The following is a 22109-nucleotide window of genomic DNA, read 5'->3' on the forward strand; positions in this document are numbered from 1 at the left end:
TTGTTCAGTCATTTTCCACTCATGTCCAACTCTTTATAACCCCATTTGGGGTATTTTCTTGGCAAGGTGGTTTGCCATTTCCCTCTCCAACTCATTTTACAGATGAGGAAACCGAGACAAACAGGGTTAAGTTACTTGCCCAGGGTCACATAGCTAGTTAGTGTCTGAGGCCAGATTTGAACTCAGTAAGATGTCTTTCTGATTTCAGCTCTATCCACTGCACTACCTAGCTGACCTCAGGCACTTATAAATGCTTAACAAATGCTCCTTCCTTCTTTGCTTCCATCCTTCCTTGCTCCCTCCCTCCCTCCTATTCCTTCCCTTCCTTTCTTACATGCATTGTCTCAAAGGATGATATACACTGTAATGAATTACCATTTGGCTGCTCCAGATTCTCTTAACAACAGAATTCAGGTATTTTTTGATTAAAAAAAGTTCATAAAGAATTGCTGAACTATATCTTCTATAGAAGTTCATCATATCAACTGCTCACCTGGAGCAGGAAGGGACTTTGGAAATCATCTAGTCAGCCCTCCCATCCTTTCCCCAAAGCAGAGAAAGAGGCACAAAAAGATTAAATCCTCACAGTGAGTTACTGACAGGGCTAATATTGGGACCAAGGTCCTCTACTATGCTGTGTCATATTTCATCTCACAATCACTCATAACTTGTTAATGAAGATCCATGATCTTCAACTTTGAAATTCCCCTCTAACATCATAATATTTTTATCTTTCTATCTTCTGTCTTCTTCCTATTTTTTATCCTCACCATACCCTCCATTTATTTTGCTTCCCCTTCTGTTCTCCCAAGCATCAATCAAATATACCTACTGTGTGTCTGGAACTCTACTAGGCTCTGAGAATGCAAATAAAAAGGATATAAAATCTCTTTTCTCAAGTAGCTAATGTAAGCTACAAGTACACATAAGTGTGTGTGTGTGTATATATGTAAATAAAAATTAATATAAAGTACTTAAATAAAAGGTCATTAGAGAGAGAGAGAGAGGGTCCTAGTAGTTGGAAGGATCAGAAAAAGCTTCAGGTAGAAAATTATTCTTGAACTGAGTCTTGAAGGAAGAATATTCTAAGAGGGGGAGATGAGGAGGAAATGCATTCCAGGCTTGGAAGATGGCCAGTGCAAAAGCATGAGATCCAAGATCAACTGTTATGTGTGAGAAACACACAGAAGGTTTGGCTAGATTGTAGAATGTTGAAGTAGGAGCCGTGTCTAATAAGGTTAAAAAGGTAAGACAGAGCCAGTTTGTGAAAGGCTTTAAAAGCTAAACAGAGGAGTTTACGTTTTCTCTTAAAGGTTCCTGGATTTTGTTGATAAAGGGTTTGATATTGTCAGAACTACAATCCAGGAAAATGACTAGGCAGTAGAGTGAAGGATGGACCATAGTGGAGAGATTTGAAGAAGGGAGTGTTAGAGAAGAGCCTGTTGCAATAATCTAGTTAAGAAGTGATGAGGACCCGGGCAGCTAGGTGGCATAGTAGATAAAGCACTGGCCCTGGATTCAGGAGTACCTGAGTTCAAATCCTGCCTCAGACAATTGACACTTAACTAGCTGTATGACCCTGGGCAAGACACTTAACCCTTATTGCCCTGCAAAAAACAAAACAAAAACAAAAACAAGAAGTGATGAGGACCTAGACTAAGGTGCTAGGTAGTTCTGGGGGTAAAGAGGAGGGGTCAAGTTTGAATTGTGAATAATTTAGAGCTGGGGTTCAACAACGGTCAAAGGACAATGTTCTGGTCTCATTTTTATTTCTACAATGCTCTTGACCTTATAGTTGCCCAATTCAGCTGTGTTCTGTTCTCTGCCTTGCTTCCCTGTTTTACCACCATTTGCACCTTGTCAATCCTGGACTCCTTATGCCCTTATCATCTGCTTTCTCCTCTTCTACTCCCACATTGACTTCTCTAATCTCAACTGGGCCCTTACTGTTGCATGGTATTGCTTTTCTTTCCTAAATGATTCATTATCATGGTCTTCACAAATAGGCATTCCAAACCTTTTCCTCAAGCCTCCTACACTATCTCCTCCTCACTCCCTTTCAAAAGAAAAATTTGTCCACTACTTTACTGAGAAAATCAAGGCCACCCATCATGATCTCCCTCATCTCTTTTTCTCCATTTCAAAACCCCTCTACATCTTCACCCACCATCTACTTTATTAGTCTAGTGTTTGAGAAGGCTGGTAGCCTTCCTCTTTGTCAAATCTAATCTTCAGTTTGTACACTTGATTGCATCCCTTCCTGGATTTTCTTCATTAATAATTCTATCATCCTCTCTCATCTTCAATCACTCATTTTCTTCTAGTTTCTTTCCTACTGTATACAAATGTTCCCAGGTACTTACCTCCCTCCCTCCCTTAAATAGCCTTCATTTAATATTTTTAAGTATCTTTTCTCTCTGTCACCAAGCTCTAGACTTATAGTGTTAGTTATATTCTGTGATGCCACTCTTTCACTATATACTCATTTATCATCCTCTTGCAGTCAAGCCCTATTACTCTAATGGGATTGCTTCTTCTAAGGTCCAATATCATTTTCTCACTCTTTCCCTGCCTTAATTTCTTTGCAGCTTTTTACACTGTGGGCTTCCTCTAGCTCCCTGGACATTCTTTTCTTGGATTCCATAAAGCTGTTTCTCCTCCTAATAGATGGCTGCCCCGTTTTCAGTTGCTTTTGTTGGATAATCATCTGTCTCTTGCCCACTAAGCATAGATGACTATAATGTATTTATTTGGTGTCTATTTTTTCTCTTTCCCTAAACCCTTTCCCATAGTGATCTCTTGGGCTCTGACAGATTTCATCATTTCTTTGCAAATACCTCACAATCTGTATATCATTTCATAACTCCTCTCCTGAACTTCTTACATCACCAGTTTCCTATTTGCTATCTCTACCTCAGTGTCTCATTAGCATCTCCAATTGAACAAGTCCAAAATGGAATTGATCATTTTCTTTTCTTTCTCCATTTCCATCGCAGATACCATTATCCTCTATAATTTAGCTTTGTAATCTTAATTTTGTCAGTTTCCACCTCTCCCCCATACTTATTCTTCTCTTTACTCACTAAGCCATCACCCTGCTTCAAACAGCCTCCTCCCCATCACCCCTCACCGAAACCTTTATAATAGCTTCCTGATTGTTCTCCCTGCTTCCAGTCCCTCCCTCCTCTCATCCATCCTCCTTACCTGTCAAAATAGTCTTCCTAAGGCTCAAGCCTTGCCATGTCATTTTCTCCTCAAAAATCTTTAGGGGTTTCTTTTTGTTTCCAGGACAAAATAGAGTCCTCCACCTGGTTCTTAAGACCCTTTATAATCATATTCCCATCTACTTTTCCAGCCTTCATATTATTTGCTTTTAGTATATTCTATATAACCAGCTATACTGGCCAACTAGCCATTTTCCAGACTTGATATTCTATCTCCCACCTTTATGCATTTGTACAATCAGTTTTCCATGCCTAGAATTCATTCCATTCTGCCTCACAGTCATTCTTTTACAGGGCTTGCTCTCTGAAGCCTTCCCTAATCTACTGCTGTTAATGTTTCTTTCCTCCTCAGACTATCTTGTTTACTTTTCTGTGTATATGCTATATCCCTTTCCCAATAGAATGTAAGCTCCCTGAGGGTCAGAGTCCTTTTGTGTTTGTCTTTGTATCACCAGAGCCTAGTAGACTCTAAAATTTCTCAACATATTTACATTTTTGAACAAATAGATTTTTTGGTCTTAAGTATATTAATTTACCATTGTGCAATTCGGTTTGTTTTCTATTGAACTGGAGAAGGCTAATTATCAACCTACTTGAATTATAAATTTGATTATAAATTTGCTATAGTTTACTCAATTATCTCCATTATCCTTGATAATTTAAAAATGCTCAAGCAGGTAGCCACTGCCACTCCCCAGTCCTATCACCATTAATACTCAACTGGAATCTTGCTTAAAGAAAAAAAAATGCTTGTAGTTCATTAAATAAAATGTAATTTGAAAGGCAAACCTACTATAAAGAATTTTCATGCACTTAGAAACCTTCAGTTTATCCACTTCTTGTGTTATATATGTGGTTGACTTATTTTCCATTGTGTAGATGGCATGAATAAAAAAATCCCCCCCACTACAATAATCTTTACATTTGTATATTAGTGGAAAAGTTTGGCTATTACAATGGATTCAAAGTAGGAATGATATTAAAGGGCTAGAATAGTCTGCGTCATTATAATATTTATGGTATTTAAATAACAGGGGCTTTAGATATAGCTTTCTACTGACAAGAAGGTAAAGTGGCAAGATCGGGACAGCAAGATGGCACAGTGGATAGAGCACTGGCCCTGAAGTCAGGAGGACCTGACTTCAAATACAGCCTCAGACACTTAACACTTACTAGCTGTGTGACCCTAGGCAAGTCACTTAACCCCAATTGCCTCACCCCCAGAAAAAGAGGGTAAAGTGGCAAGATCAGAAGATCTGGAATCAGAGGACCTGTATTCAAATCCCAGCTCTGTCCCTACCTGCATCATAATGTCATAAAGTCACCCTCTCCAAGTCTCAATTCCCTCATCCTAAAATTTGAGAGAACTGAACAAGATAAACACTGAAGATCACCTCCAACCCATAACCTATGAACCATGAAAGCAGGGATGAAATTATGATCATAATAGCTTCCATTTGTGGTTACAGTATCACCTAAATAAGATCTAAGATCATTCAAAAAAGCTTGACCTAACAATCTACTTAGGAAAAACAAGTGGATAAAGAGTGCTTTTTATCCAGACTATGATATATAATTGAAACAATGGCCCATTGAGGTGCTCCATCAGGACTATATCGTCATGTGGGGAAAAATTTTGGACTTGGGAGACTTGAATTTGAATCCCAATTTTACCACTTACTGCCTATGTGACCAGGAGTAATTTGCTCAACTTCTTTGACCCTCAATCTACTCATATGTAAAATGGGAATAATAGCACTCGCAACTACCCAATCATAGTAGTTCTTATGAGGAAAGCACTTAAAACTCAGTACAAATATGAGTCATTATTTTTAGCTAGGGAATAATGGTAATAAGGTTAACAAAGTTGGGAGATAGGAGGCAAGAAAGGGTTTGAATGGCAAGCTAAGAAGTTGCTGATACTATACTTTAGACTTCTATGGGTTGTGTGGTTGTTTTTTTTAAATCTTACAAGGTTCCACCAGATTGAACCAATCCCATTCTTGCATTAAAGTTTTCTAAGAAAAAAAGTGTGACTTTCTTTTGTGTTTCCAACATAAGTTCTTTGTTGAATTAAGAATGGTGGTTGGATATCTCTTTTTTTTAGTGATATGTTTTTTCCAGTGAACTGTAAAATAGATATTATGACTATTTTTCATCCGTAGTCCCCTTCTTCAAAGATTTGAATATTATTTCCAATGCTCCAGTTAAATAAGCCACTTTGCTTGGCTTAAAGTAATTTTGTTTTCATTTTATGTTCCCATTACAGGTAGAGGGATTTAAGAGATTGTTGTGGGAGAAGACTCTGAAAATTCTTCAGTTTTACAAAGTAAGTTGCGTGTCATTTTAAACACTTTTTGTACTGATCAAATATCAGAATGTTCAAGTACTCAGAAACAATTCTGGTGTTTCATTCGGATAATGAAATATCATACTCTTTGTAATGGAATGGAATGTTCATTGTTCAGTGTAATGTAATTTTTGCAAACTGTTTACAAATACTATAGACAGAGCATGGAGTGTATTGGAAAAAAGACAGAAATGATGGAAGAGAAAGAGTTTCAGGAGGGTAGACCATTAAAAAAGCTTTCTGTATTCATTCCATTTGGTCAACTCATTGTTAATAAATGAGTTGTTCTTTGGAATGTTTCTCATGAGGTAGGGAAAAATGTCTGATTGCCCCATTTCACCGTGGTATTTCTCCTACATTTAGAACCTCTGTGTTATTTTGCGGTAATGCTACTTGAATAAACCAGGGTTTGAGAACTGCTTTATTTATCATTCGAGGAAGCTGGAAATGGAAGGAAGGAAGCAAGGGGATATGCTTCTCTGTAGATCCGGGGACAACAGTTTTACTCTCACTTAAGCACTTTAATTTACCAGGCTCTGAGCACATTATAAGCCCTCTGTAAAGATGAGATTTTAAAGGAACACAGCCCAATTTTAACACTGGCTAGTATGAGAGACTACATAAAAAAGTCCAGGTCACGATATATTTTTCAAGTTCATTAAAACCTTGTGTTTTTAAATTGATAACCAGTGTTTAAGAATCGAGCAATAGTATTATTACGGCAATAGAAAGAATGAGAGAAATAGAGAATTCTAAAAAGTATCATCATTATTTTTAGGCTCTTTTTTCCTCTAAGTAGATGGGTGTCATAAATATATTTTAAATTCTATTGAAATATAAATATAAGTAATATTCATATATTTAAATATAAAAGAAATAAAATGTAAATATATTTAAAAGTCTTCTTTTAAAATTAGTCTAATTAGTAGAATTCAAAGAATCTGATGAATTTTATTTCTGCCTCCAAGTCCAGCAATATTTGGTACGATAGTTTACATCACCAACAGTCTTTTTTTCCCTAATGATTGTCAATGATGAAATAATTGGGGAGGGGGGTTTAAGCTGTGATTTAGAAGGCTTTGGAGACTAAAAATTAAGACCTTGTAGTGCCTAAAACAATGATCTGCACAATGAGCATGTTGGATAGTGATATATGAGTACTCCATATAACAATTAGTTTGCTCGACTGTCCTGTTTGTAAAGTAGTTGATTTTCTTCCTTAATTTAGTTGAGAAATGGGTGGTACCCCTCATTTCAGAATCAATGTATTTGTACAAATAAATGTGCAGGCATACCTGCCCATTAAGCCAACACTTGTTTCTAAGCACTAGAACTTCTGTTTACAAAGAGAAGACAATTTTTAAGACAGAGATTTAATCGTTGTCCAAATAGCTTTTTTCCTTCCCATCATTTGAGTTGTGAAAGCTGTCAAGTGGGAAGCCCATGATTGCTGACTCAGTTTTCATAGAATGAAATAAAAACAGTTCGTTCCAGAGAACAATTGGAGTTGTGTTTATTTGGTAATATGATTGCAGAAAAGGGAGTAACACTTGACTTTCAGGATTCCCGCTTTCTGACTTTGATTTTACGGATGGGCCAAGCACTTCACCTGGGTTACATATGTGTGTGTTTGCATGTTTTTATGTGTGCACAGAAATAAGCGTAACTGCCTTATACTGTGTTGTCAGACACTATTTATGGAATGGTGAAATTTTTCATCATCATAACTAGAGTATTTGTGGTGGTAGTTACTGTTGTTAGTTTGGGGAGCTTGACTTTTGAAAAAGTTTTTGAAATGGAGGCCCCTCTCCAAGTTTTAAATTACAGAGGTGTCAGTCTGAAGGGACAGATAGAGTTTTCTCATCTTTGCCAATATAATTTCATATGCAGGCTGTATACCTATCCCTATCTGAAGTTTTACTGTTCAGACTCTACGGGAAAATATATTTGTCTCCTTCCCAAAGGAGCTGCCCTTGGAATTTACTGTTTATTGATTCAGTGGAGTCAGCCTGGAGGTGTCTACACGTCATTCAGTCCAAACCTCAGCCCCCAGAGGTCCTGTCTTTCTGAGGTCCTCTCAGGTTATCTTAGGAGGATGATTGCTTTACCCCTTTCTTTCTCTTTCTGCTAATTAATTAATTAATGCACTTATCGTTTATTTATTTATCCATTTGTTTGTTTTTTGGTGGGGCAATGAGGGTTAAGTGACTTGCCCAGGGTCATACAGCTAGTAAGTGTCAAGTGTCTGAGGCTGAGTTTGAACTCAGGCCCTCCTGAATCCAGGGCCAGTGCTTTATCCACTGAGCCACCTAGCTGCCCCCTTACCCCTTTAATTTTGTTGCTCTATATTCATTCTGTGGCAATTTTCTGTCTGTAGAGGACTACTCTGCCATCTTCCCAGAATCCCCCTCTACCTTCTACTTCACCTTTGTAACTGCCCCAGTGATATACAGAAGACTGAGAAAAACACTCATAGATTTTCATATCAAAGTTGTTCCCTCTTGCACTCCACCCCCAGATCGTTAGAATTAGTTGAGAAGCAATATGGCCTAGTGGTCTGGTCTTAGAGTCAGGAATCAATTAGTTAACCATTATTTCTTAGTCACCTACTACATGTCTGACATTATGATACACTCAGGGTATACAAAGAAAAAAAATACAATTCCTGCCCTTCCAGAGACTCTGAGGTGTACAACAGGTAATATATATATATATATATATATATATATATATATACATATTCAAGATTATATTTAGGGCAGCTAGGTGGCACAATGGATAAAGCACTGGCCATGGATTCAGGAGGACCTGAGTTCAAATCCAGACTCAGAGACTTGACACTTACTAGCTGTATGGCCCTGGGCAAGTCACTTAATACTCATTGCCCCCCCCCCCAAAAAAAAGATTATAGTCAACATAAATACAAGTAAATCTTTTGAGAGAAGGCACTAGTACCTGGGAGCGGCTAGGTGACACAGTAGATAGAGTGCTGGGCCTGGAGTAAGAAAACTCATCTTCCTGAGTTCAAAGCTTGCCTCAGACACTAGCTGTGTGACCCTAGACTAGTATTTAGCCCTGATTTCGTCAGTTTCCTCATCTGTCAAATGAACTGGAGAAGGAAATGGAAAACCACTCCAGTGTCTTTGCCAAGAAAACCCCAAATGAGGTCATGAAGAGTCAAACACAACTGAAAAATGACTGAATAGCAACAACAAAAGTATCTTAACCCTCAGTGCCCCAAGTAACCATCTAAGATGTTAAATGACAGAACTTTCTTGCCAGAAGTTTCCCATATCTGAAATCATAGAATCATAGATTTAGAGATAGCAGAGACCTTGCCTATCACCTATGTCGCCTATTTTATAGATGTGGAAACCTAGACATAGAGGTTAGGTGGTTTACTCAAAGCCACCCAGGTAAATAAGTGGAAGAACTGATATTTAAAGTGTAAGAGGCTACAATTAGCCTGGGGCTCTCCCTGAAACCACCTTGGGGGCGTGGTGTGCCCCTCATGGAGGCCTTAGTGCCCAGGCCCCATTCAGGGGGAATACACAGGAGAAGCCTCAGGCACGCACCAGCTTCCTCTGCCCAGCCCCTGCGAGGAGGCTCCATGCCTCAGCCTCCCTTGGGTGTGGCCAGTGAATTATCTTGAGGGGCAGGGGCAGACCGGAGTGGAGAGAAGGGTTTTATAGCCTGGAGGGGAGAGATGTGAGAGGGAGGACTGAGAAAGGAGACACAGGGAGAAGCTAAGGAGAAAGGGGGGCGAGACCTAGAGACAAGGGAGGAGATTTCACAGTGGCAGGAAGAAAGTTAAAACACAGTCAGGTCGTCTATTTTACTCTTTGTTATCCTTATCTCTAAGTTTATTCACCTCAGGAAACCCTGTTTTGCTTTAATTGAAAGGAGGCAATTTCATCTTCTTCCCTTTTGGTCTGGGAGAAGCCCTTGGGAAGGGGGATTTTTTAAATAGCCCCACAGACAGCTAGCAGCTTTCAGATGCCGAGCCAGCTAATTATAGCTTTATAAATTTTCAGATAGCTAGCCAGCTAATTTGAGCTATTGAATTTTACAGAATGTCAACCGTGAAGGGACTTATGGGCCAGTTATAATTTTTCAGATAGTTTATAGTTATAATTTTTCAAATTGCCCAGCCAGGAGTTTACAGAATAGATAACAGTCAATATTTTTTTCAAAAGAAAGATTCTTTGATGCCTAATCCAATATTCTTTCCACTGGACCATTAATATGGACATTAAAAAAGTAGTTGGGGCAGCTAGGTGGCGCAGTGGATAAAGCACTGGCCCTGAATTCAGGAGGACCTGAGTTCAAATTCAGCCTCAGACACTTGACACTTACTAGCTGTGTGACCCTGGGCAAGTCACTTAACCCCCATTGCCCTGCCCCCCCCCTCCAAATAAAGAAGAAGTAGTTAATATTGACTTCTCTTGTAGTATTTTACACCTCAGGTAAAATGGACTAAACATCTTTTGGTTAAAGGTCTAATAATTCTTTGAAACTTTACTCCCCAGGTCTGCATGAAACCTTATAATCCTGTCAAATATCCAATCAAGGACAATGACTATATATATTGTGACAGCTCTTTCTGGCGTGCTTTGTTGTTTCAATTTCTTTTGAATAAGCCTAGTACTTGAAGCTTTCTGGGTGCACATATAAAAGATAATATTGTACATCAATAAGATTCTAACAAATTCTAATAGGCCACAGAATGTATTAGGACTCTCCTCACTGAAATAAGCCAAACCAATATGTATCTAGTTCCATGGCTGAAGAGAAAAGGCCCTGGTTTAATCAGACCAGTAGAAAAAGGGAATCCCAAGGAGAAAAATGGTTCACCTTCAATTCCCAAAGACACAAAACTAGGGCTCTTGAGCAGATGCAACACAACTGGTCTTAATTAGTCACACAGTATTGAAGAGGTGACCTGTAGGGTACTTGAATCCCAACCTGCAGAGAAATTCATGGAGATTGGCCAAAATACATTTAAAGCCGATGCTCCGGACTTTTCTTATGCTATTTTAGTCAAAGGTTCACTGATTCCCCAGAGAGCTGTAAATACCTTATTTATCTGACTTTTTTTTTCCCTGAGTAATATAGTGTCCTTAAATTTCCCTCCAGCTTATTGCCTGGCCCTGTTTTGCATGCTTTCATCCTCTGAGGTAAGGTTTAAGTAGCAATTTGGGCTGTCCCAGAGTACAGATATACAGAGCAGAACTGTCTACAATGCAGGGTAATTCAATAGGGGAAACTCAAGCAATACTCCAAGAATGGAGGAGCCTTGTAATGGGCAGTTTTGATATCCCCTGTTTTCCCAGGCATTTAATTAAACTCTTTTAATGCAGCTAAGTAAGATGACAGGAGAGACAAGTGATCCCATTTCATCAAGGTACATGAAGGTTTATAATTTAAGAGTTTTCCCCATATTGTCTCTAAAGTATTGCTGCATTGGTCCTAGGTGCCTATTGTATGATGCCCCTCTTTGGATCCACTTTAAATCTCACCCTTATTGAAGGGATCTAGGTTGTATTCTAATCCCCTATTTGCAGCATTTCTATTTTGTAAAGGAAAGTTGATCTTTCATGAGAAACTGCATGAAGACCTCCCCCTGTATCCTTTTCAGGACCACGGCTACTTGTGGCGCATTAAAAATGTATAGCCTTAAATTTGAGTGCTTCGTGGTATTCTGGGAATGTGGCTTTCTTACCCTTGAGACACACCAACAATGAGGTCTAGTCGCTTTGCTGAAATAATAGATATTGTACATTCCACCACAAAGAAGTGACCTTGCTGCTGTGATCCTAATGCCTTAATGTTCTGATTTAGGGTAGATGGTCAATAAGACACAGAGATAATAGTAGATTTATCAGGAACTATAACATGAATTATTTACACAGTGACCAAAATTACCTGTGGTTTTGAACCTGCCATTTCGAATAGTATAACTAGAAGTCTATGGACTTGGCACAGGGGCAAGGGGAGAGGAATAGTCACCTATGGGATTTTGTAAAGATCATACAATGCATTAAGTGCTTGACTTTGGCTTCCTTCACTGCAGATTGGAGCCAATTATCTCTTAATGCAATATCTTGGAAATTAATGTTTTGAAAGGTTAGTGTTTATAAAAAAGGATTAATATTTTACAGTGATTACAGCAACATATGTCATGCAGAAAGATGTGTCTCCTTCCTCCTGCTCTAAAGCCCAGAATTTGACCTGGACATCCCATGATATCATAGGGAACCATTTCTTCTGTTGGCATGGGGTACTAGGACTCCTTTTCCTTTGGTATTTGCAAACCCCAGTCAACATCAGGGGAGACAAAAATCTGAGGCTTAGTCACGTCTTTTGGTATCTCTTTCCCTAGAGTTTTGTTTTCTTCAAGATTGTGGTATCTTATTTTATAGACTTTCAGGAAAAAGACTTTCAAGAGAAAAAAAAAGTTCCTAATATTCAGATTTGTGTAATGACTAACTCTAGGGAAAAGAATGGAAACAGCACCAGATGGATGATTTCAATCAATTTTCAAGCATTTATGAATCACTTACTATGCTCCAGGAACTATGTTTGGAGTTAAACATGCAAGTACAAAGACTGAAACAATCCCCACAATTGAGGAACTTATATTCTTGTAGGGAAACAAGTACATAAAGATGTATAGAATAGATCTAAAGAGAAGAAATGCAACTTAATTGAATATAAGGTGGTCTGGAGAGGAGGCATTTAGCAGTTGAGGAGAGTCAGGAAAAGCATCATGTAGAAAGGAGATGCATAAGTTGCTTCCTGAAGGAGGAGAGAGAAGAAGCCAAGGTAAGGAAGGAGTACATTGTAGGCAGCTGGGATGTCTAGTGCAGAAGACATGGAGATGGGATGGGGGGTCATGGAAGATGGAGCTCTGTTGGTAAGGAAAAAAGGCCAGTTTGGCCGGATCACAGTGTTACAGGAAGAATCATGTACAATGTGGTTGGACAGATAGGTTAGGGCCAGGTTGTAAAAGGCTTTAAAAGCTAAATAGAGAAGTGTATGCTTTATCCTAGAAGTCATAGAAAACAACTGGAGTTTATGGAGCAAGGGAGTAATGTGGTCACATCTCTGCTTAAAGAAAATCACTTGGGCAGATGTGTGGAAGATGGGCTGGCATGGAGAGAAACTTGATTCAGGGACAGCAATTAAGAGATTGTTATAGTCATCTAGGTGAGAATTGATAAGGACCCAAACTAAGGGAGTAGTTATGTGAGTAGAGAAATGACTTTGGATGCAAAGGTGTTGTAAAGGTAGAACTGAAGAGATGTGATGACTGATTGTATGTGCGAAGTGAAGGAGAGCGAGGATTCAAGTATAACATCAAAGTTTTGAATGTGGGAGACTAAAGGAATGGTGATGCCTTCCCCAAAGATACGGAAGTTTAGAAGGAAAGATTGGAGGAAAGATCACAAGGTCTGTTTGGGTCATGTTTATTTTGAGATGTGTTGGAGACATCCAGTTTGAAATGTCCAGTGGAAAGTTGGTGATGCTGGGACTGAAGTTTAGAGAAGAGATGGATGAAAGGGCACAAACAGCCCTGTCAATTGTATGAAAGAAAAGTTTATGGGGCAGCTAGGTGGTGCAGTGGATAAAGCACCGGCCCTGGATTCAGGAGGACCTGAGTTCAAATCCGGCTTCGGACACTTGACACTTACTAGCTGTGTGACCCTGGGCAAGTCACTTAACCCCCATTGCCCCACCCCCCAAAAAATGTGCTGATGTTTTGTATATGGTCATTAAAACTATTTGTTGTGAGTTGCCATTATTTTTTGTTGTTTGCTAATGACCATTTATTCAAAAAATTGACACAGAGACAAATACTACCCCTGGAGGTGTTTTCAGTGTAGGAAAGGAGCTAAGGGGAAGGGAATGAGCATTTATTAAAGCACCTACTACGTGCCAGGCACCATGCTAAGTACTTTACAGATATTATCTCATTTGATGAGCTAAGACACCAGTTTATAAAAATGACCACAAAATAAAACCATCCACTGTTAGTGCATAACAAAAGCACATATTGTTCAAAAGAATTCATGAGAATAGAGTGAAATGGCTTCCAGATGGAACAGTGAAGGGAAGCATACCTACGTGTGAGTTTGTGTGCTAGCTAGCTAGACAGGTGCAAGGTAACGACTTTGTTTTGATAATTAGATAAAATGCCCCCAGAGTAATAAATCAAAGTATTTTAGAGAATGCACGAAGAAGGTTTCATCCTTGATGCCTATAGTGGATGAGCAGACTTAGAAAGACATGCCAGGTGCTTGTCTAAAAGCCATCTTAATAGGCATAGGAGAACAGGCACATAAAATCTGTCAGGACACCCAGATGATGTTTTTATGGTGCCAGAATGAAGTGCAGCAGCCGTAGATAATGAATCCAGTGTCTTGAAACAGACCATTAGCTACAGTCCTGGAGAAATCCACAGTAGTACCAAGCCTGATTCACCAAATTTCAAGGCTGAGTTCTCCAGTAGCATTTTAGCTATCAAGGCCTGCATTCATGCTGAATAAACTAGAGTCAGTGTAAGCTCCTTTTCTGCTTGGTCTTCTCTCTCTGTCCCCACCAGATCTTGACTTTTGACATTTCTGTTCAAATTCCTATTGTAAAAATATGCTGAGAAATCTATTTTACTTGGTTGCGGCATTACATTTCTTATATACTAGACTTTTCAGAAAGCAAATCCACTCTGAAGTAAGATTAATTTTCTGATAAAACTTTTCAGGGGTCTCAATAAGAGATTAATGCAGACATTGTACATGAAATCTATGAAAGTAGGTTGAAATTGACCTTAAGAACCATATTAATTGGAATGTTTTATTTTCGTATATTCTCCCATTTTCTTCCTTATTAGTTATACCGTGTAGTAGTGAGAAGAACTGAAAAGTTCTAAAGCTTTGGTTAGTCTCCAAATGAAGTTATCTGCAACCTTACTTCTACCATTTTGTTATTAACATCAAGTTTTTTTCCCCCAGTTTCTAAATTTCAAAACATCAGGATCAAGGGGGCAGCTATGTGGCACAGTGGATAAAGCACCAGCCCTGGATTCAAGAGGACCTGAGTTCAAATCCGGCCTCAGACACTTGACACTAGCTGTATGACCCTGAACAAGTTACTTAACCCTCATTGCCCCACCCCCCCCAAAAAAAACGCATCAAGATCATCTTTGATTCTTTATTCTCATCTAGCCTTTCACATCCAACCAGTTGCTAAGTCTCATCAATTCTTTAAAATCCTAGTCTTTCTTTCTAGTCTCTCTGCTACTTTCTAATTTCATGTCCTTATCACCTGACTTCCAGATTTCTATAATAGTCTCCAAACTACACTCTACCTTCTATTCTATTCTGCGTCCCATTACCACACCATTTTCCTAAAAGACTACTTTAGTCGTTTTCCTTCCCAATTCTATACTTTTTTTAAAAAAATTTTGTTATGAACTTGACAGTCACACACACACACACACACACACACACATATAAATAGTGGGGCAATGAGAGTTAAATGACTTGCCCAGGGTCACACAATTACTAAGTGTCCAGTGTCTGAAGCTGCATTTGAGCTCAGGTTCTCCTAAATCCAGGGCCGGTGCTTTATCCACTGTGCCACCTAGCTGCCCCAATAGTCATATATATTCATGAATATTGTCATATATAAAGAATAAAAAAATTACATGTGAACCATGAATCTGTCAAATCTAGCAGTTTTGTGTGTGCATGTATACATCAAATTTAATGACTCCTCATTGTCTATGTAAAAAATTCAAATTTTAGAGTCTCTAGTTCCACAGCCATATTGTAAGCTTCTCTAGAAAAGAAACCACAGCTTACACTATGTATTCTTTTGTGGTTATGTTTTGTTTTGTTTTGTTTGTTTGTTTTTATTTAAAAATATGTTCGTTGGTAGCTTGGATGTTTTTCCATTAAAACTGCCTGTTCATAGTCTTTTATTTAATCATTTGGGAAAAGACACTTGTTTTTTTTTGTTTTTTTTTTTTTTGGAGGGGCAATGAGGGTTAAGTGACTTGCCCAGGGTTACACAGCTAGTGAGTGTTAAGTGTCTGAGGCTGGATTTGAACTCAGGTTCTCCTGAATCCAGGGCCAGTGCTCTATCCACTGCGCCATCTAGCTGCCCCTTGTGGTTATGTTTTACAGAGACTTAATAACTTCACCAATTGTTTCTCAATCACTAGGAAATGTCAAAATCATTTATATAAACTCACTAAACTACTTCAAACTTCAGTGTAAAACCTTAACTATATGTAGGTATATACTAATAGTTTATATGTATTTTTATATTCAATGCACCGTACTATTTCAACTTGTGCTCCAATATCTTTGTTTCAAATTCAGAGTATGATATTGCAAAGTTCTTTTTAAGTTGAACAATTTTTTCTATCCATCCAAGATAATTTTCCAATTGCTATAATGAAATCGCTATTTTAAAATGCCTTTGAGCTTTTAAGGCATGACTGCACACCATCATTTCTGATTTTCTTGAGTGAAGATCAAATTGACATAAGTAATAGTTTTACTCCATACTTTACCCCTAAAAACATTTTTCCCAATTTTAAGTGACTGCTAGTATGAGATTCTACCCCACTCTGCTCCCATATCTATTCCTACAACTACCAAAATAACTAGGATCTGCTCTGGGCGAGGGTAAGGTCAGGAGGTTAGGAGAATTGGTGAGAGGGTTAGTCGAGGAAAAGAGCAGAGTTAGGACCAGTTCCTTTTACTGAATATTATGAATCTAATTTCTCTCATCTTAAGAATAACTTGAATTTTTTGGCTTAAGACCTCAATTTTATTTACCATTTAAATGACACAATTATTAGTTACTCCTTATTCAGAACTAGTTTTCACAATTCGTTTTCTTTACAACCCTAACTGACAAAGTAACCTCTAGACTGACAACTTCTCAACAATACGAACACCACCTATAATTTAGGGCAACCATTTCTAACAATACATGGATCAGTGAAAAGTAAATAGTTTAAAGCAAATTGTTTCTAAGATTTCAACTGCTAGGCTGTGTCACATGTCTTTCTAGATACATTTGTGTGCACATATATTAAATATATATATATATATTTTTTTAACTTTGTTTATTTTCAACACTTTTCTGTATTAAAAGTTGTCTCCTATCCTTTAAAAAAGAAAAGAAATAGTCAATCTTTTGGACTTGTTTGTTGCCTGTCACTGTGTTGTATTTTGGAAGGGTGCTTGTTGCAGTGAATGGCATTCTTCCTGCACAGGGTCAAGGGGGAGGAGTGAACAGTTTAGTATGGTTTGAAACAGAATCCCCACCTGTAGAAAGGTGTCCTTCCAGTGGAATGTGTTGGCTTTGTTGGAAAACGCTTTTATTTCTTCCTTGTGCCCTTCAAGTTTCACTAAGCTGCTCTCCTTGGAGATGCCAGATAAAACACTAGAAACGACAACCCTATCTTGGCAAGAGAGTTAGTTACTATTGTCGCAATACTGCAAGAATCCCAGCAACTATTATGAATCACACCACACATCAATCTACATTTTTGCTTCCAAGGAGTTCTGGAATATTTAGAGCCAGAATTCTGTGAGGAAGGATCATCAGAGAATGAGTAGTGGATATCCACATTCATGGTGGACATTCAACTTCCTTATGTAGGAAAGGGCAACAAAGGTGGGGAAAGTCAGAAAAATCAAATCCTAGGAATAGGAGGAATGATACTGTATAAAGATCACCCTTGCTTTATTTAAAAAGTTGTATCTATTTACCCTAAGGTGAAATGTAATTTAAATCTAATATATCTTTATATTTAAAGATAACATACTTTATATTTAAATTCTATATTTAAACATAATACATAATATATTTAAATAATCACAACATTTAAAATATATATTTATTTTTATTTAACGGTTTTAAAATTTAAATATATTTAAAATTTACATTTAAACACAACATAACATATAATATACTTAAACAGATCACAACATACTTCATATAAATTTATCCCTAAATGAAACAAGTCCTCTCATGGAACTAATTTAATTGGGAAAAAGTTTTGGTTCCTAGGTTAACTTATTCTTTAGAATGTAGATAACCTTTTCCCCCCTTATTCAAATTTATAACTTCCTGATAATCAAAGTAACAATAATATTATGCTGTAATCTAAGGTCTAAAATGAAAATGCTGAAAATGAAACCATGTTCAGTGCCAGAAACTCTGGTCATAGTGACAAATACAGTAGCAGGATTACAGGATCATAAATGTAGACCCAGGAAGGAGTTGAGAGGTCATTTAATCCAAACACTTCATTTTACAGATAAGGAGACCAAGGAGACAAGGTTCATAAGATTCATACCCAAGGCCACGGAGCTAGTAAGTGGCAGAGGTGGGGTTTGTACTCCAAATGCAGTGTTCTTTTACACTGAAGCAGGATTGTGGTCTTCAGACTGGTTGGCAACTTCACCTCTTGTCTGCCTCAGTTTCTTCAACTATGAAATGGGAATAATAATAATGGCACCTACTTCTGAGGGTGTTTGTGAGGATCAAATGAGCTCACACCTGTAAAGACCTTAACACAGTACCTGGTACATAGTAGGTACTCCATAAATGTTTGTTCCCTTCCTTCTTTGTCAGGAGGTAATATTGAACCCCCAAAGTCTATAAATTGCAATGAATGCTGTTCAATGGAATGAAAATGAATATTGGTTTTTAGAAACTAAAGTTTTTCCTTTGTTTAAACCAATTCTTCTCTTTAAAAATCCTGTGATTTTTTTTTATTTTTAAAAAATAAATAAAAATCCTGCAACAGTTTTAGATGGCATTCAGACTATTGAAAGGTGATTGTCCAGTGAAAGAAATAAGGGGTCTGAAGTATAGTTCTGACACTAACACATACTAACTGTTTCTTCCAGAGCAAAGTTCATAACCCCTCAGTGTTCTAAGAGTTCTCTGAGTTGATGAACTTGCAGACTTGCATTAAAAGACAAAATTTCTCACTGGGAACTCCCTATACCAATGAAATTATAAGTCCAGTCCCTGATCCCAATACCCCATTTAGTAGCATCTTAAGCATGACAATGTTTATAGCCTTAGTTCTCTCTAGTTTATGTTGAAAAAGGATGAAAAATGTGATTTGAAGATGATAATTATAATGGGTCAGTGATATTTGTTTTTTTGTCTTTCGACATCTAGCAGAGTTCCCAGGACAATAAACTTGGTGGCACTGGCTTGGACAGAATCAGGCTTTGAAAAAGAAAGAATCTCTATTTGGACTTTTTACTATAGACAGAATTGTACAAGCCTTCCCCTATTTTCTACCTTCTGCTAGAATTGGCAATTTAGTGTGTTTTGTTTTAGGGGTCCATTATTTTAAAAATCATTAATTTTTCAACTCTTGAGGTACCACCTCATACCTATCAGGTTGACTAATCTGACAGAAAAAGAAAATTACGATTGTTGGAGGGGGTATGAGGAAACTGTGATACTAATGCATTGTTGGTAGAGTTGTGAACTGGTCCAACCATTCTGGAGAGCAATTTGGAACTATGTCCAAAGGGCTATAAAATTTTATATACCCTTTGATCCAGCAATATCACTGCTAGGTCTGTATCCCAAAGGGATTTTTTTAAAGGGGCATGGGACCTATTTGTACCAAAATATTTGTATCATCTCTTTTGTGGTGGTTAAGAATTGGAAACTGAGGGGATGTTCATCAACTGGGAATGGCTGAACAAATTGTGGTATATGGCTGTAATGGAATATTATTGTGCTATAAGAAATGTTAGGTGGGACAGCTAGGTGGCACAGTGGATAAAGCACAGGCCCTGGATTCAGGAAGACCTGAGTTCAAATCCGGCCTCAGACACTTGATAACTTACTAGCTGTGTGACCCTGGGCAAGTCACTTAACCCTCGTTTCCCCACGCAAAAAAAAATTATAGGCAGGAGAATTTCAAAAAACCCAGAAAGACTTAAATGAACTAATTCAAACTGAAGTGAGCAGAACCAGGAGAACATTGTACATAGTAACAGCAATAACATATAATGAACAACCGTGAATGACAGCTATTCTCAGAAATACAATGATCTAAGACAACCCCAAAGGATTCATAATGAGAAATGCTATCTGCCTCCTGAGAAAAGAACTGATAAGGTCTGAATATACCCCAAAACATAGTATTTTTCACTTTCTTTTCTTAAGCTTGAGTTTTCTTCTGCAAAATGACCAATAAAGAAATGTTTTACATGATTGCACATGTATAACCTATATCAGATTTCTTACCTTCTCAGGAAGAGGGCAGGGAAATGTAAGAAGGATAGAATTTGGAACTCAAAACTTTTAAAAAAATCAAATGTTAAAAAAGTTTTTAAATGTTGGGAAAAAGAAAGTATTATTTTTAAAAATAAATCATCCATTTTTGTTAAGAAGCATGATAATCAAAGTTCCTTGCCATGTCATAGAGTATTTATATCCCAGCAACCGATTATTGTAATGTTTTGTTATTGTTCAGTCATTTTCAGGTGAGTTTGACTCTTTGTGACTCCATTTGAAGTTTTCTTGCAAAGATACTGGAGTAGTTTGCCATTTCCTTCTCTAGTTCATTTTTACAGATGAGGGTTAAGTGATTTGCACAGGATCACATAGCTAGTAAGGGTCTGAGGCCAAATTTGAACTCATGACCATGAGTCTTCCTAACTCCAGGCCCAAGCACTCTCTACACCGCACTACCTTGCTGCCTTTATTTATTTATTTATTTATTCATTCATTCATTTATCTATCTATCTATCTATCTATTTATTTGTTTGTTTATTTGTTTTGGCAGGGCAATGAGGGTTAAGTGACTTGCCCAGGACCACACAGCTAGCAAGTGTCAAGTGTGTGAGGCCGGATTTGAACTCAGGTCCTCCTGAATCCAGGGCCTTTATGCACTGTGCCACCTAGTTGCCCCTGCTGCCTTTATTTTTAATGCTCTAGACCAGTAAGGTCAGTACAATTAGAATAATAGTGTATGATGATATACAATTGTATAATTAGAATAATAATTATCTTATTATCTCAAAGAACATCTTATACATATATAATACTTTGTTTTAATTTTCAAAACACTTTCACCACTAAGGTGAAAGTCTTGTGAGATAATAATAGTTAACATTTACATACCACTTTAAGGTTCATAAAGCTCTTTACATACATTATCTCATTTGTTCCTTTCTGGACACTGAGAAAAGTGCTGTTATCTCATTTTACAGATGAACAAACAGGCTGGACTTAATTTAAATTAATTCCCTAGGGTCACATAGGTAGTCCCTGAGATAGGATTTAAACTCAGGTCTTCCTCACTCCAAGTCCAGTGTTCTATCCACAGTGTCACCAAGGCAGGGGAGACCAATATCACTGTTTTGTAATTCTTTCCATTTATCACACACTTAATCACAAAGGTAGCATTAGAATTCAGATCTTTGGGGGCAGCTAGGTGGCACAGTGGATAAAGCACTGGCCCTGGATTCAGGAGTACCTGAGTTCAAATCCAGCCTCAGACACTTGACACTTACTAGCTGTGTGACCCTGGGCAAGTCACTTAACCCCCATTGCCCCCACACACACAAAAAAAATAATAATTCAGAACTTCTAACTTAATGCTCTGTACTAATTCCATTAGCCTATGGTTTAGAATCCTCTTTAGCCACAAATATCCCTAGTGGAGTTGGCCAAGAGCATAAAGAGGAAGTATGACAACATATAGGGGGAAAAGGAGATGATAAGAAGAATAAAGGTGGCCATCGTCATATAGCATGCCATACACTCATAGATGTCATAAATTATACATTCACTTTATTAAATCATATTGCCCTTTATATACTCAATTCACAAATGTCTATTAAGCCCTGAGTTTATGAAGAGTACTATGATAAGTGCTAAGGAATACATAAGTTTTAAATAAAACTCTGCCTATCTTCTTGAGGTTTTTAGACTAGTTAAGAGACAAGATGCAAACATGTATAACAATGATGCACAATAATTCCCCTTTTTATCTTCCAAAACTTTTGACCTGGGATTCAGGAACAATTTTATTTCTTACACCTTAGGTGATATTTGGCAGCTTTTACTGACCTTCACATTCTGCATTTTAGATAACTATAGAAATGCCTTTTGTTAATGAAGAGGGTGTTTCAATCATACACTTCATTTTTAGAGAGTTGTTTTTTACTTGAGGTCCCAGGTGTATAAGAAGCATGAAAATGTATTCTACAACCTCAGTTTTCATGGCATCCTTTACATCTGAGGGCAACATGGTAAAGTGCAGGAATTTTTAACCTTTATTGTGTCCTAGACCCTTTGGGCAGGCTGTTGAAGCCAATGGAATACTTCTCAGAATGTTTTTTGTTTTGGTTTTCTTTGTTTTGTTTTGGGTTTTGAGGGGGTGAGGCAATTGGGGTTAAGTGACTTGCCCAGGGTCACACAGCTAGTAAGTGTTAAGTGTCTGAGGCCGGATTTGAACTCAGGTCCTCCTG

General features: G+C 37.8%; 1 protein-coding gene across 1 annotated transcript in view; it reads left to right on the forward strand.

Annotated features, from left to right (window-relative positions):
- Positions 1–22109, forward strand: part of PLEKHG1 (pleckstrin homology and RhoGEF domain containing G1) — a 287649-nt gene that overhangs the window by 66204 nt on the left and 199336 nt on the right. Inside the window, exon 2 of the mRNA XM_044003412.1 lies at positions 5494–5553. The gene's annotated coding sequence lies outside the window, so the exon portion shown is untranslated. The remainder of the gene's footprint in view (positions 1–5493; positions 5554–22109) is intronic.

The sequence above is a fragment of the Dromiciops gliroides genome, chromosome 4 (assembly GCF_019393635.1).
Source record: "Dromiciops gliroides isolate mDroGli1 chromosome 4, mDroGli1.pri, whole genome shotgun sequence".
Taxonomy (NCBI): domain Eukaryota; kingdom Metazoa; phylum Chordata; class Mammalia; order Microbiotheria; family Microbiotheriidae; genus Dromiciops; species Dromiciops gliroides.